Source organism: Tamandua tetradactyla, chromosome 18 (assembly GCF_023851605.1).
Source record: "Tamandua tetradactyla isolate mTamTet1 chromosome 18, mTamTet1.pri, whole genome shotgun sequence".
NCBI classification, from domain to species: domain Eukaryota; kingdom Metazoa; phylum Chordata; class Mammalia; order Pilosa; family Myrmecophagidae; genus Tamandua; species Tamandua tetradactyla.
In genome coordinates this window covers 64851063-64865767 of record NC_135344.1, presented here as the reverse complement: position 1 = coordinate 64865767, position 14705 = coordinate 64851063, and the positions used below count along the sequence as shown (strand labels likewise).

Below are 14705 nucleotides of genomic sequence, written 5' to 3'. Positions count from 1 at the left end.
TTAGAATACGTAATTTTCCAAAGAAAACATTTGATAGAGGAAAAAAGCCAGAAAGGTATCAAGGGATAAGTCTAATTAAATTTGTGTATGATCCTATGGAAAGGATATAAAACTCTACTACAGGATATAAATGGGAATCTATTGATTCAATATGCTCATTTATTGGAAGAGCCACTCTTATAAAGATGATGATGTGCCAAAAATTAATTGATAAATTCAGTGTATTTCAAGTAAAAATCTCAACAGGTTTTATGGAATTTAAGAAGACAAGTTTAAAACGTTTATGTATGACTAAATGACCAAGAACGACCAAGAAAATTTAAAAGACTATGAAGAATGAAACAAAATGTGCTCTTCAATATTTAGACCTTTTCTTTAATATGAATGCAGGAGTTGAGAAATAGATCAATGCACTAGAAATGAGAATCTAGAAAGAGAAATCATCAAAAGAAATTCTTGGAATATGAGAGAGGTAGCACTAAAAATCAGGGAAAGGTTGGACAATAAAAAAATTTAAACTGATATACAGATATTTGAAAACTACAATTAGATTAATAATTAATGCCTTAAAACTTAATTTCACTTGGATTAAAAAAAAACATTGGAATGTGAAAAGAAAAAATGTAAAACTTTCAAAAATGTGGGTATGTATCTTTTTGGCATTGAGATAGGGAGTATTTAAGAGAGCAGAGAACCAAATATACAAGCACACAATTCATAGATAGGGCTACATCAAAATTTAAAACTTCTGAATGAGGGAAGTCTCTAAATAAAGTGAAAAGTCACGTTCACAAGTGGGCAAATACAATTGTAACTCAAATGAAAGACAAACAGGAATAGTATATGAAATATGTAAGCTACTACCCATCAATAGAGAGATGGACATTAAATATTAACAGCCCATTCACAGACAAATTAAATTGAATTGCAAACATATGAATATGTGCTCAATCTCCCTTGCACTCAGAAACAAAAGAAAAATTATTACCAACAGATCTCAGTTCAGCAACCCATAGAATTTGTAGTTCCTCTGCCGGACAGCTGTAGGTATTTTATCACTGTTTATAATAACAAAAAGGTGGAATCAACTGTTTCTCATTAAGAAAATGGAAATTGGTTATAGTTATTCATATACAAGAATAATATAAAGCAATCAAAGTGATTTAACTAGACCTCTTGTATTGAAAGAATAAATCTCAAAATCAATTTTGAGGGGAAAAATCAAGTTTGCATAATACTATTCCATAACTTAAAATTTGCATGAAATTTTTAAAATGAAATCAGCAGCTCCATTGTCTATAGAATGATACATTGGTAAAAAACAAAAAGCTTACATGGCAATGACAGACACCAACCTCCATACTTCTGTGGAAAAGAGGAGGGAGACAGCCTGTTTTTTCAATATCTGTGATACTCTATTTCTTTAAAAATGTTTACATGTTTAGTCATGGTGGTGAGAACACAGGTGTATTTGATATTATTTTCTGTACTTTTTTCTACAGAAATCCTCTAAAATTGTTGAAAAATTAGTTTTAAAAATGTTAGATCAGGCCCCAAATTTAATGATTTAATCCAAAAGAAAGGAGAAAAATACAGTGAGAAACAGTGTGCTGGATGGGCTCTTTGGAAAGAGACCCTGCAATGGATTAGGAGGGTGAAAGGATGCCTGCAATGGATTAGGAGGGTGAAAGGTTTACTGAGAAATAACACTTGTGAAGGAAAAGTGGAGGTTGCAAGAGTGGGCAAGGGGTGACTTGAGACATAATGAAGACCTGTCGATGGGAACTCAGGAGCAAAGATGACCCTTTGGAAGGGTCCTGTAAAGGGCAAAAAATGTCCAGGCCTCTATACCAACATCTCGCTCAAACATTGATCAAACACTACTCCAAGAAGCTTGTTCACTGAGGTAGCCAGCTCAGCAGACTGTGCTTGTTGCTGCTAGGGGCAAGTCTTATCTGAGAGGAGCATCTCTATATCTGCCAACAAGAGTGAAATAGAAAAATCTGTTGAGTTAATGTAAATTTTAATATGTCTATTGGCATAGAGTGGGGTTTATGAAGCCAGGGGAATGGGACATTCTAGGCTAGAAGGAATGATATTGAAAGGAACTGCTTGCTGAGCCTTAGGACTGATAAAACGAAGAAATTACTAAGCCAAGGAGATGGAGGTACATGGAACAGTAGGTAACAGAGCATTAGTGTAATGGTTTCCTGTTTCCTGGGAAACCCAGAGGCATTAAAGAATGATAGACACCAAATTTTTCCTTTCCTAAAGCTTCTGGAATGCAATATCCCTGATATAAATTGGCTTTACAAAAAGGATTTATTAGATTACAAATTTACAGTTCTAAGGCCATTGAAAATGTCTGAATTAAGGCATCAACAAAAGGATATCTTTGCTCAAGAAAGGCCAGTCATGTACGGGGCTTCTCTGTCACATGGGAAAATCCATGGCAAGGTCTGCTGGCCCTTCTCTCTTGGCTTCTGGTTTCAAAGGGCTCTCTCAACTTCAGGCATCTCCTGGGGGATTTTCCTTCTGCATCTCCAAACGTCTGTATCTCTAAGCTCTGTCCAAAATGTTTCCCTCTTAAAGGACTCCAGTGAGATGCTCAAGACCTACTTTGAATAGGTGGAGTCACATCTCTATGGAAACAACCAAATCAAAAGTTCCCACCCAACAATAGGTCTTCCCCTGCAAGATTAGATTAGAAGATCATGGCTTTTCTGGTTTACATAATAGTTCCAAACCAGCATACCTAAGGAACAGAGAATGAGCAGCAGATCTGAGATTCATATTCTGGGGAACAGTTCTAGGTTTCTGAGTGCTGGAGGCATCATGAAAAGGATGGATTGTCTATGTATCAATGCTAGTTTCAAGGATAGTGCACCCTTTTGTGGATGAGTCTGAGTAAAACATCATGCTGATCATTTGGATTGTCTTCTGTGCAAACCTCTTGAACACATGTAAGACATTTGTGACACTCATGTTCTAGGTTGGAGCAGCATCACAAAAAAACTGTGAATGTGATGAAAGAACATAAAGTGCTTCTCTACATGAGGCATTAGCACCAGCTAGCAGCTTCTAATTGGACACGTGATTTCACAGACATCACTACCAGTAGCATTAGAGAAGACACAGGTGCTCAAGCTTGAGCTCTGGCCTTATTGGTGGAGATTACTGTGGGCATCAGCCTCTGCTGCTATTGACTAGAGATGGTGCCACAGAGAACCATAGTAGAAGAGGAAAAAAATGTGGCACTTCCTATTTTTTTATTTTTTTTATTTTTTTTATTGTGAAGTATAACATATGTACCAAAAAAATCCCAATAAATTTCAAAGAACATTTTAACAAGTAGTTATACAACAGATTTTAAAGTTTGGTATGGCTTACAGTTCCAAGAACTATAATTTTCATTTTTTCTTCTAGCTGCTCCAAGACACTGGCGACCAAAAGAAATATCAATGTAATGATTCAACAGTCATACTCATTTGATAAATCCTATTTTCTGTGTTATACTCCTTCTTCTCTTTTTCTTGTTCAAAAAGTAACATACGTACAAAAAACAATAAATTTCAAAGTATATCACAACAATTAGTTGTAGAATAGATTTCAGAGTTTGATACAGATTACAGTTCCTCAATTTTAGATTTTTACTTCTAGCTGCTCTAAGGTTCTGGAGACTAAAAGAAATATTACTATAATGATTCAGCAATCATACTCATTTAAACCTTACCTTCTCTGTATAACTCCACCATCACCTTTGATCTTTCTCCCACTTTAGGGGTATTTGGGCTATGCCCATTCTAACTTTTTCATGTTGAAAGGGGCTGTTGATAATGCGGGATGCGGGATGGAACAAATTGATGTTCTGGTAGAGGAGAGACTGGTCCTTCTGAATTTCAGGACTTTTCTGGTCCAAGAACCCATCTGGAGTTTGTAGGTTTCTGGAAAGTTACCGTAGGGCATGGAATCTTTGTAGAATCTTATATAACGCCCTAGGTACTCTTTAGGAATGGCAGGAATGGTTTTGGTTTTGGTTTTGGTTTGACAACTGAAGCTTGCCTAAGAGTCACCTCCAGAGTGGCCTCTCAACTCTTTTTGAACTCTCTCAGCCACTGATACCTTATTTGGTGCACTGCTTTTCCCTTTTTTTGTCGGGTTGGCATTGTTGATCCCATGGTGCCAGGGCCAGGCTCATCTTTGAGAGTCATCTCCCATGCCACCAGGGAGACTTTCATCCCTGGATGTCATGTCTCATGTAGTGGGGAGGGCAATGGTTTCACTTGCAGAGTTGGGCTTAGAGTGTGAGAGGCCACATCTGAAGAACTAAAGAGGTATTCCAGAGATTACTCTTAGGAACAATTATAGGTTGGCTAAATTTCTTCACTACATACATTAGCTTCACAAGAGCGAGCCTCAAGATCAAGGGTATGGCCTTTAGATTTGGGTGTCCCTAATATTTGGCCTAATTGATTTGGGTTTCCCCAGTGGTAAAGTCCAATAGTTCCATATTTTTTCTCCCTCAATGCACTGTGCCAATACTTTTTGATTACTGCTTACTATGCTCTGGAATGTATCTAGGCATTACACCAAACTATACAGGAGTAAAGCTTCTCATTCTTATTCTGGGGTCCCTATGTTTGGATTGTTTAAATGATCTATCCAGACAAGTTGAGTTAGATTATGTGCTACAGAAAATTTAGGCTCTCAACAAAATAAAATTTTCTTCTTTTAGTCTCAAAGAGTAGGTGAAGTTCTAAAATACAGACAATGTCTTCCTTATCCCTGTATTCTGGATTACTTTAATCCCAAACTGGTAGGCTTCATTTTTCTCTGTAAATACCAGGTTAAACATATGTAAAACAGCCCCTCAAAATCCAGAAATAATAACACTCCGGACTAAATGTGACTGCTAGAAGAGCTTACAGTCTTGGTCCCAGTTTCCTTGTAAGTATTTTCTAAATGAGATTCATATTTGCTCTTTTGTTTCTTACTCATTTTACTTCACCAAATGTCCCACAGGTTCATTCACAGCATTGTGTGTCTTACGACTTCATTCTTTTTTGTAGCAGCACAATGTTCGATGCTTCCTAATTTTTAAGCAACCAAGTTCTCAGGTTACAGTGGGGTTTCTAAAGAATACCAAATGATTTAGAAGCAATTAAAAAAATATTGTATATGCCCAGAAAATAGTGGGAGTGTGATCAGAAAAAAATATCTTCTGGTGGATCCTCATTTTAGACTAAAGTTGATGTGGCCAGAGAAGGATGTGGTAAGAAACAGTAGATTAAGAGAGGTTGAATTGCACATACAATATCATTTATATATAGGCTGATTTAGAAAAATACACACACAGAGGGACAACATATCACTGGAAATTGGCTGGTTCTTCTCTCTGTATTGTAGCTGCAGGCGGAGAGGAGTAGAGAGATGGATCTGATAGGCGGATAGAAAGAAAGCATTGTAGCTGATCTTTGCTTAGAAGACCCAAATGCAGAACAATAGTAAACACTAACACTTGCACGATTGTATTAAATAAGAAATGGTAATAATAAATAACCTAGCAAAACTCCCGATTTTCCGTCTCTGTGCCTGTTAAGATTAACAAAGACTTTTGCAGTGAGGTCATAAAAGAGGAATATTTTTCACATGAAAATCAACTTTGGGTCTGCTTGTGGTACACAGAGGCTACTTTAAAACATGAACAAAGGAAAAACTACAATAGTAAGACACACTCATAACCACCTCTCTTTTACCTCTTAGGGAATCAGGATTTAATTATTAAAAATAGAATATTAAGGTCATAATATAACTTGTGAGTATTTACTAAAATATGTTGTATTTCTTTAGCCTTTTTTCCCTCTCTTTCCTCTTACTATTCGCCATTAGAAGAGAGACTTCTTAACAGAGGTAAAAATCTTTTATCCTGAGTTTCCCAAAGCATGACACGACTCCTCAGTAAAGATTGTGCCACGGAGCCTATTCAGTTGTCAGCTATCAGGCTTTTAGCCACCATAATTACATATTTATTTTTGACATAAAGCCACCATAAAACCATGTAGTAACAATGTTATAGCACAATTCTTATTGCACAATTCTTCCCCATGATTCTAAGGAATCTGCTCAATAAGATTAGCAACTCATGAGCTTAATTTCAAGGTGCATCTGAAGAAGTTACTCTTGCGCGCTCAATGTTGTTTGTGTTTGGGGACAAAAAAAACCGCCCTTTAACTTCACATATTACAGTTAAACATTCGGAGCTGTAAATTTCTTGTGGAAATTGCTCCCTTTATACTGCTTTGGATAGGAAAACAACCCCTATCTTTTCTCAAGGAACTAAAAGGGAGTGCACATGTAGGTGATATAAATTGCCTTTCTTCTGTTGAAACAAAATTGCTCTCTAAGTGCTCAGTAGAATATGTAAATAGCAGATTGAAACATAGTCAGGGAGAATTTTCTGTTCCTGACAATGTGTGTTGTACTTTACAGATGCTTCTGTGCCAACATCACACCAAGTGAGACTACATAGAAAGTGGAAACTCCCAGTGTTTTATCTTCTTTTCTGAGCAAAACACCATTATCTCAGAAGCTGGGTTCCAACCTGAATAAACTATACTTAGATTTTGCACCTTGAGGATATAGAAACTTCTGTCATTTCAATGATTAAAATACCACATTGCTCTCATATGTTTCCTGACAGACGAGGGGCTGGTTGCTTAATCTTGCATTTGAGTTCATAACATTTCTAAATGTTTTCATTTTTTCTATGACTATCAGAAAAAAGAAACAGGATATCTAAAAAGTGTGAAATATTTGTTCGCAATCATAAGACTAGCATCATGATGCTAATAAATGTATGTGTAAGGAAAATGAACATCAAAATAACTCTAAAGTAAATGTAAATAATAAACAAACATTAAAAATTGATTATGATTAAAGCAAAACAAGCTATAATTTATAAGGCTTACATTTTTAAATATACCATGATATCAAATGCCAGTGATAGTACATTGAACCCTAGTACTGCTGAATAGATTGTATGAATGGTAAATTTACATGGGCACTTTTGGAAAACAATTCGGCCATAGATATTAAGTACCATGAAACACTTTAGTAAGATTCACTTTAGTAAGACGGTGCTGGTTAATTCCATGATGATACACTACAAACTTCCGCCACAAAATTCAGTCTTGGAGAAACTAGAAGAAAAAGGGAAATATGCATACCAGAAATAAATCAATAAACTGAGCAATCCTTTCAAAGCATGGAATGTGTTTTGAGTTGTTTGTGTCTGGAAGATCAGTGGCTGTAGGCTTCTAAAGAAGGGGGTACATTGAAGCAGCAGTGAGAGGGCATTCTGGAAGTAATCTTTTAATCTTAGCTTTTAAATGGAAGTATTGCATACGTACTGTAAAACATACAAATTTTTAATGTGCAGGTCAATTTAAATAAATATACTCCCATGTAACTACCATCCACATCAAGAGAGTATATTACTAACATTCAGAACCCTTCTTGCTGCATTCCAGTCCTCGTGATGGGATGGGCTGTAGTTTAGTTGGGCTGTTTTTGAACTTCATATAAGTAGCCATATTTTTTTGTATTTGGTACATTTAGCTCAAAATCACAATGGAAAAATTCGACCATTTTATTGCAAGTTGCAGTTTATTTTCAATTACTGTATAGGATTCCATTGTCTGAATATATCATCCTTTTATCCTACTTGTATTACATTTGGATTGCTTCTAGTATTTGCTATTACAAATGAAAAATTGCTATAAACTCCCTTGTTCATAATTTTTTTGGTGTAAATGCACACTTAATATCTTGGGTCTAGACATTAAAAGAGTTAAAATTCATGTCTTTTAGGAAGAAGATAAGATAATGATAAGTTTAAGAAATCATCAAATATATAAAAAGAAAAATTTATATATTTCATATACATAGGTATAACAGCAGAAAACTTGATCTATCCAACAGGAACTGAGAATGGAGAAAAAAAATACAGTAAATGAAAGTTCACAGAACTAAGATGTCATGGATAAGTTTTTAAATAACATTAATTAAAAGAAATATAAATGAATTAAATTTATCAATTCATAGACAGTGATGACCAGGCTTATTTTTAAAAGGACACAAAATACGGTAATACTAATAGTCAGAACACCTTTAGATCAACGTTGGCATAATAAGGGTAGAATGTAAAAGTTTAGAAAATTATTCAGGTGAATGTGAATGAAAAGACAGTTGTGTTAGCATTCTTGACATCTAGCAAAGTAAAATTTAAAGCAAAAAAAATATACCATGAAGTTCAAATATGATAACATATATATACATATACACACACGCATATAAATAAATGGGAGGAGGGAGGTAAAGGGAGATAAAATAAAAGAACAAGAAGAATAAACATCATAAATGTGTGTGTGTATATATATATATATATATACACACACAGAAAATAATAATCCCCAAAACATATCAAGTATAAATTGATATAATTGCAAAGAGAAATATATCACTAATTGCATTTGGTAATTTTGATGTACTTCTGTCATAAGCTAAAAGTACACTCAGAAAAAACTGAACTAGCAACACCAAACTTCTCAACAATGCACTAATATAAGCTTAATATATTAGAAATATGTAAAATTCTATGCGTAACAGAGAGCAAATATTGTAGCAGGATTTACAAAAATGGACTCTGCATTAAGCCACTAAAGAAACCTTAATCAATACAAAAGGATCAATAACAAAGCATACGCTCTCCTGCCAAGTGCAGGGAAGTTGATATAAATAATACAAGGAGAACTATAAAATCCCAAATGTTTGGAAGCTAGAAAATTTATTCCTAAATACCCCATGACCTAAGAAGAACTGCCAATGGAAATTTTTAAAACGTATATTTAGAAGTGACTAAAAATAAAGAAAAAAAATACAGGTCGGTGATGATGAGACCATCTCAAACAGTTAAAATCAGTATGCAATTCCAGTCAAGATTTTTACTGGATATTATAAGAAACTTGATCAATTTTCTCTAAATTAAAAAGAAACCTTTCGCATAAGGAAACACACAGAAGCCTTTAGAATGATTGTGTATGACAGGGATGGAAGAGAGAAAATACAAAGAGAAATATATGCTTTGCTCCAGCAATCCCACTAATTTAAATAAATAACTCATTAGTAAGAGGATCTGAGATATGTAAATGATTCAGAAAAAAAATGCATGTATACAAATGGGTTTATTATTGTATTTTCTATAATGAAGATATATTGCCACCCATCTCAATGTCACAGTGAAATATTGTGCAGGCATTAAATAATAGTGAAGGTTATGTAGATGAATCTGATAAAATTTTTTGTTTGTTTGAGGAAGCAACTATTTTGAGTAAACAGAAGTGTTTCATAAAATGCATTTAATGCTATTTGTGTTGTTAGAGATCTTGGTCTATGTAAATTGAATGGTAAACATACAAATAAGAAAAAAATAAATCAGAGGTGATATAAAGCAGTATATTTGAGTGAAGTTAAACTATGTTTTCACCTTTTAGCTTCTTCAAGTGAATACTGATATTGTCTTGAAAATAAAATTCGGAGAAAGTAATTTGTTTTAGTTTGAAGTCTTAGGGGTTTACTTTAAGAAATTTATGAAAGAAAAGATGGGTGGCACAATTTGGGTGGAATGCTATTTAGTTGTCAACTAACCATACAAGTAGTGGAATATGTAGAAACATGGTGTTCGTATATGTAGAAACTTCAAACTCCATCTCCGTTATCCCTTATGTCCATTTACAGATATCAGCCTCATGAGCTTGGTTTATCCTGCACATAGCCTATTGAATTCTATTCAGTAGGAATTAATGGAGAAACTACTGAACAAAGGATTGGGTTAATCAAAGCAATACAATTGTTATCCCTCTGATATTTTCAACCTCCCACTTACTGAACACTTACTGCATGTCAGGTCCTATGCTACTATTGTATGTAATATTTTCTATTTAAATTATGAACTACCAAGCACCTAAGCACATGGCGTGACAGTGAAGAAGAATAGAAATTCATACATGCCTTTTGCACAGCACACACTGGTATTGAGTAAATAACACGATGGAGGACTTGAGTAATGTATTGGCTAATATCATGTCCCTGGGCTAAAGCAGAGGTCCTCGTGCAATGTGCCGTAGATCACTGGTGTACTAAGAACCCTGCGAGGTTTGCATGCATATTTTTATAATGCATCCTATTTATTTTGCTGCCACTTAGTGTACAGTATACATTGCCATGGCAACCAGCTAGTTGGAATATTGCTCTGAGCAGGTTATATGATTTGGTATAGATCATGAATTTGCAAGAAAACATGTGAGAAACTTTGCATCTTGAAGGAAGCAAAGGCATTGACGAGTTTTAGTAAAACAGCAAATCAGGGCTAAGGAGCAATGAAGCAAATGACTTTGTCAGACACGCAGAGACATTGCTGTGCTTTAATAATGATAGTGTAGTCATTAAAGCTGGTTTGTTTAGTGTGATTTGCTCTGTTGATACCTGCAAGAGTGCCACAAAAATACCAATTTTGAAAGTGCTGCAAGAGTAAGCAGGATGAGAACCACTGGATAAAATAATTCCCTAAATTCATTTTCTTATCATATTGAGCACCTTGTTGGCAAAAACAGCAAACTGGAAAAATAATCCAACAAAAACCATAACAACAAACAAAATAAATTATGTTAATATACTGCAAAGTCTCCTCCTTATAATTAACTAGGCTCCAATTCTTATTTTCCTCATTATTAGAAAAGCCATCTGTGTCCTGTCACTCAAGTCTTCACAGTGGCTTTCTGTGCCTCTAGAAATGTCCCACAACACACACACACACACACACACACACACACACACGTACACTTTATTTGTGAGAATTACCTTTACTCATCAGGGACTAAAAATTGAACAGATGAATTAGCATTAAATTCTCAAAAAAGAACAGATTACCTTTTGCTGAATTCCAATTCAGCTGCACTAGATTGATTAAATAGGCATTTCAAGAAATCCTATTGGGCCACAGCACACTTCACAACAGAGGCAACTCCAGAATCGGCACGAGGTCCAAGATTGAGGTGAGCAGCCTGATTAGAAAGTTTGGAGAGAATTCCTTTGTAGCTGGTTTGAGTGGCAATCATGCTTAAATTGTTTGTTGCAGGTGGCTTGAAAGATTTCCGAAGGTAATTCTATGAGACGATACAACTATGCTTCCACGTAATCTGCAGACATTTCTACTGGCTAAAGTTTCTTTTCCTTTTGAATGTGGATGGCCATTTCAAGAACTGAGCTTCTAGAAAGCACTGTGAGTTTATACTAGTTTATTTCTATTAATGAAATATGGAAGTTGTTTTAAAATATCTTTTCTTAAAGAGTGTTTTACAGTGTTCATAGGAGTAGATTTTTTGAACAGATGAAATCTGGTAAAGGGTACATCCTTCAGAAATGAGAAGAAATTCAGGGAAACCATATCTCTGCTAGAGAAAAGACCAGCCCAAAGTCCCAAAAAGGCTGTAAAAATTTTATTACCAAAGCCACAAGACAACTTATGTACTCAGAAATGTGCTGAGAAATATACAGATCATTCTATTGCCAAGAACTGTTTATGGCATCTGGAGCTGAGCCTTCAGTGATAATCGAATCATCAATATAAAATATTTAAATAATGAATATCACACCTTTTAATTACATGGCAATTATATTTCTGGCTGTAAAAAATGAAGCATAAACCCTGATTTGAACTTGATATAATAATTGGTTATCTCTGAAGAGCTTCCACAACTGTTGCATTAAAAGATTGAATAGTGCTCAGGTTCAATGATAAGTTATTCAGAATTTAGTAAGATCCCACAAAAGTCTACAGACCTCAGATTAAGAATTTCTGCTCTAAGACCTCCCTGTTGCAATATTTTATGTTAGTTGAGGTAGAAGGAAAAAAACAAAGATTGGTCAAATTCTGTGCCCATCTCCTCATCCAAGAAAACAGACTGAATTCATGAAGGAGATCTAGATAGGACAGTTTAGGTAAGTAAACGGTCCAGAAGTAACTTCTCTGGTCTTCAAAAATTATACCAAAGGAGGTAGGTCTCTTTTGTAGCCAACGAAATTGTCGCTCAAGTCCCATATTTAATATGATGTATCCTTTTCTAACCCATTCTTTTCTGCTCTATATTAGAAGAAAGCACAAGCAATGCAAGGAAGGGAAAAATGTGTATATTAACCCTATATGCAAATATATTGCATATTATCATGTATCTTACACATAGTATATGGGTCTTTGTGAGCACACACATACAAAGACATAGACACATCCCATTCCTTTGATAGGGCACCCACTGGTTACTGATTGGCTCTTGGAAAAACAAGGTTTATGTCCTTTTTCATTATTGTGACTCAACTATAAAAATGTGCACTCAATAATTATTAATTGAATGAATGAATCATTGAACTGAAGCATGGCAACTGATATATGGAAGGAATTTAATTAATTTTGAATAAATGTAAAGCAATGAATTAATTAAAGACTCAATCCTCCCAACTCTATGGCCCTACATCCTAGTCCCAAAGACCCCATAAGTTTCTTGGGCAGCCACCATTCACCTGTTAAACCCCACTGGATTTTTGCTGCTGGTATTCAAACCAATTCATTCAATATCTTGATACCCTGTGAGTAAAATGCAAACAAGAGTTTAGACCTTCTGGACATAATCCTACATTAGTCACTTACCTGTATATTCTAATCCAGATTCTCCTATCTGACCTCCTCCTCTCTTTTACTGACTTCCACTCCTAACTTCAAATCTTCCCTCTGGTCAAAGAGCCCACTAAGGAGTAATTCTATTATACATCCCTAAAACCCATAGATGTCTTCCTCTTACTCTTCTCACTCTCAGATTTTCTCTTGTCATTGTCATTTATAGTCCATCACGTTACTAAATTTTGCCTTCTCTTCTACACAGGAGTAAGAGGGAAATTGTTTACGTTAATATATCAATCTCAAAAACGTCCACTGGTATATCTTACTGTGAATATGCTGGACCTTATTATGAGGCAGTCCAGGACCCTTTGCTCTAGACTTTGTTATGTCTGTAAACACCTATAAGTGAACTGTAAGGAAACATGAGAATGATAACACATCTGCCTTCAGACTTCCCACAGGAATAGGAAGGAAAGATGTTTTCCATCCCTCTTAATTTGATAAAATAATAAAAAAAAACAACAGTAAAACAGTATTAAGATGGTTTTTAATTTTGGAAAAGGTCTATTAATTCTCAGCCATTTTTCATATATTAAATGAATACATATTTTAATTTTTCTTTAAATGAAAACATATTTTACATCGCTCTAATTATTTTGTAAAAAATCATTTTGTATTTTAACTTTTCATCATCTTTTCAAATTGGTACCTAGTACCTACTATAAATATTACATTTCATACTATCTTCAGTGAAGTGATTTGGGGCACAGTGTATAAATTTTATTATGATTTAAAAGAAGAGCTTGTTCTTTTGTATCTGATGCTTCTGCTGGTTATTGTCATAGAAATCTATAGTTCCCTTTCTGTATTTCTTATTACTCACAGTAGAGAGAAATGTAATCATCCCTTTACTTTGTATTCTTATCACCAGACAGTAAGCAGCATGAGGGTATGAACTGACGTTGCTCACCTCTCTCTAAGGCAGTGTCTCACTTACAAATGAGTGTGTACTCAGCAGGCATCTGTTGTAATAAATATTCTTAGCACAAATTCCTGGCAATGCAATTACTGAGTTAAATCGTTTGCATTTTTTAAGGGCTTGCAACATACGATAATGTTCTTATTGATTTAAAATGTAGCAGTAAGCAGTGCTCTTGACTGCCTGTGAGGTGCTAGTGTGGAGTATTATATCACATATTCAATTTGTGGGTGATAAATCAATGTCTGCAAGTGTTCATAATTCAGTATTGACTCTTGAAAGACGTCGTACTGCTTTCTGAAATGAAAGAAATCAACCTTAAGAGAGCACCAGGTTTTGGGTTGTAATAGTGTGCAAGTGTCCATCACCTCATCATTTCTTCCTATATGTAATATGATGCCTTGCATATTGAAATAACTTTTATTTTCCTATTAGCTCTACCTATATGCCTGTAGTTGTATTCTAATAAGGATTGGTCACCCAGCCAATTTTCCATGTATTTTATATTCATTCCACAGTAAACTTCCAAAAGGTTGAAAAAAGAGTGAATGCAGTCAGGCAAGAAAGGAAAGCAGGAAGGAAATAGTAATATATAATAGAATAGAATTAAAATCCAGATAATTTAAGCACACAAAAAGATACTTGGCAGTAAAATAAATAATCCAAAGTGTCAATGTGACAATTACGTTAATTCAAGCTGCCCAGGTTTGTAATTCATTCTGGGACACAGACATAATCCAGATGGCAAAGAATATGATGAGTAAAAAATTATCTCTAAATTTCACTCAAGAATACAGATGCGGGCGGGCCGCGGTGGCTCAGCGGGCAAGAGTGCTTGCCTGCCGTGCCGGAGGACCCCGGTTCGATTCCCGGCCCCAGCCCATGTAAAAAACAAACAAACAAACAAAATATAATAAAACAAGAAAATGTTTAAAAATGTTTCCCTTTCTTCCTCCCTTCCTTCCTTCTCTGTCTTTCCTTCCTTAAAAAAAAAAA

General features: G+C 35.0%; 1 long non-coding RNA gene across 1 annotated transcript in view; it reads left to right on the top strand.

Annotated features, from left to right (window-relative positions):
• Positions 1-11317, top strand: part of LOC143662685 (uncharacterized) — a 120905-nt gene extending 109588 nt beyond the window's left edge. Inside the window, exon 3 of the long non-coding RNA XR_013165541.1 lies at positions 11195-11317. This is a non-coding gene — a long non-coding RNA (uncharacterized LOC143662685). The remainder of the gene's footprint in view (positions 1-11194) is intronic.
• Positions 11318-14705: the final 3388 nt, after the last annotated feature.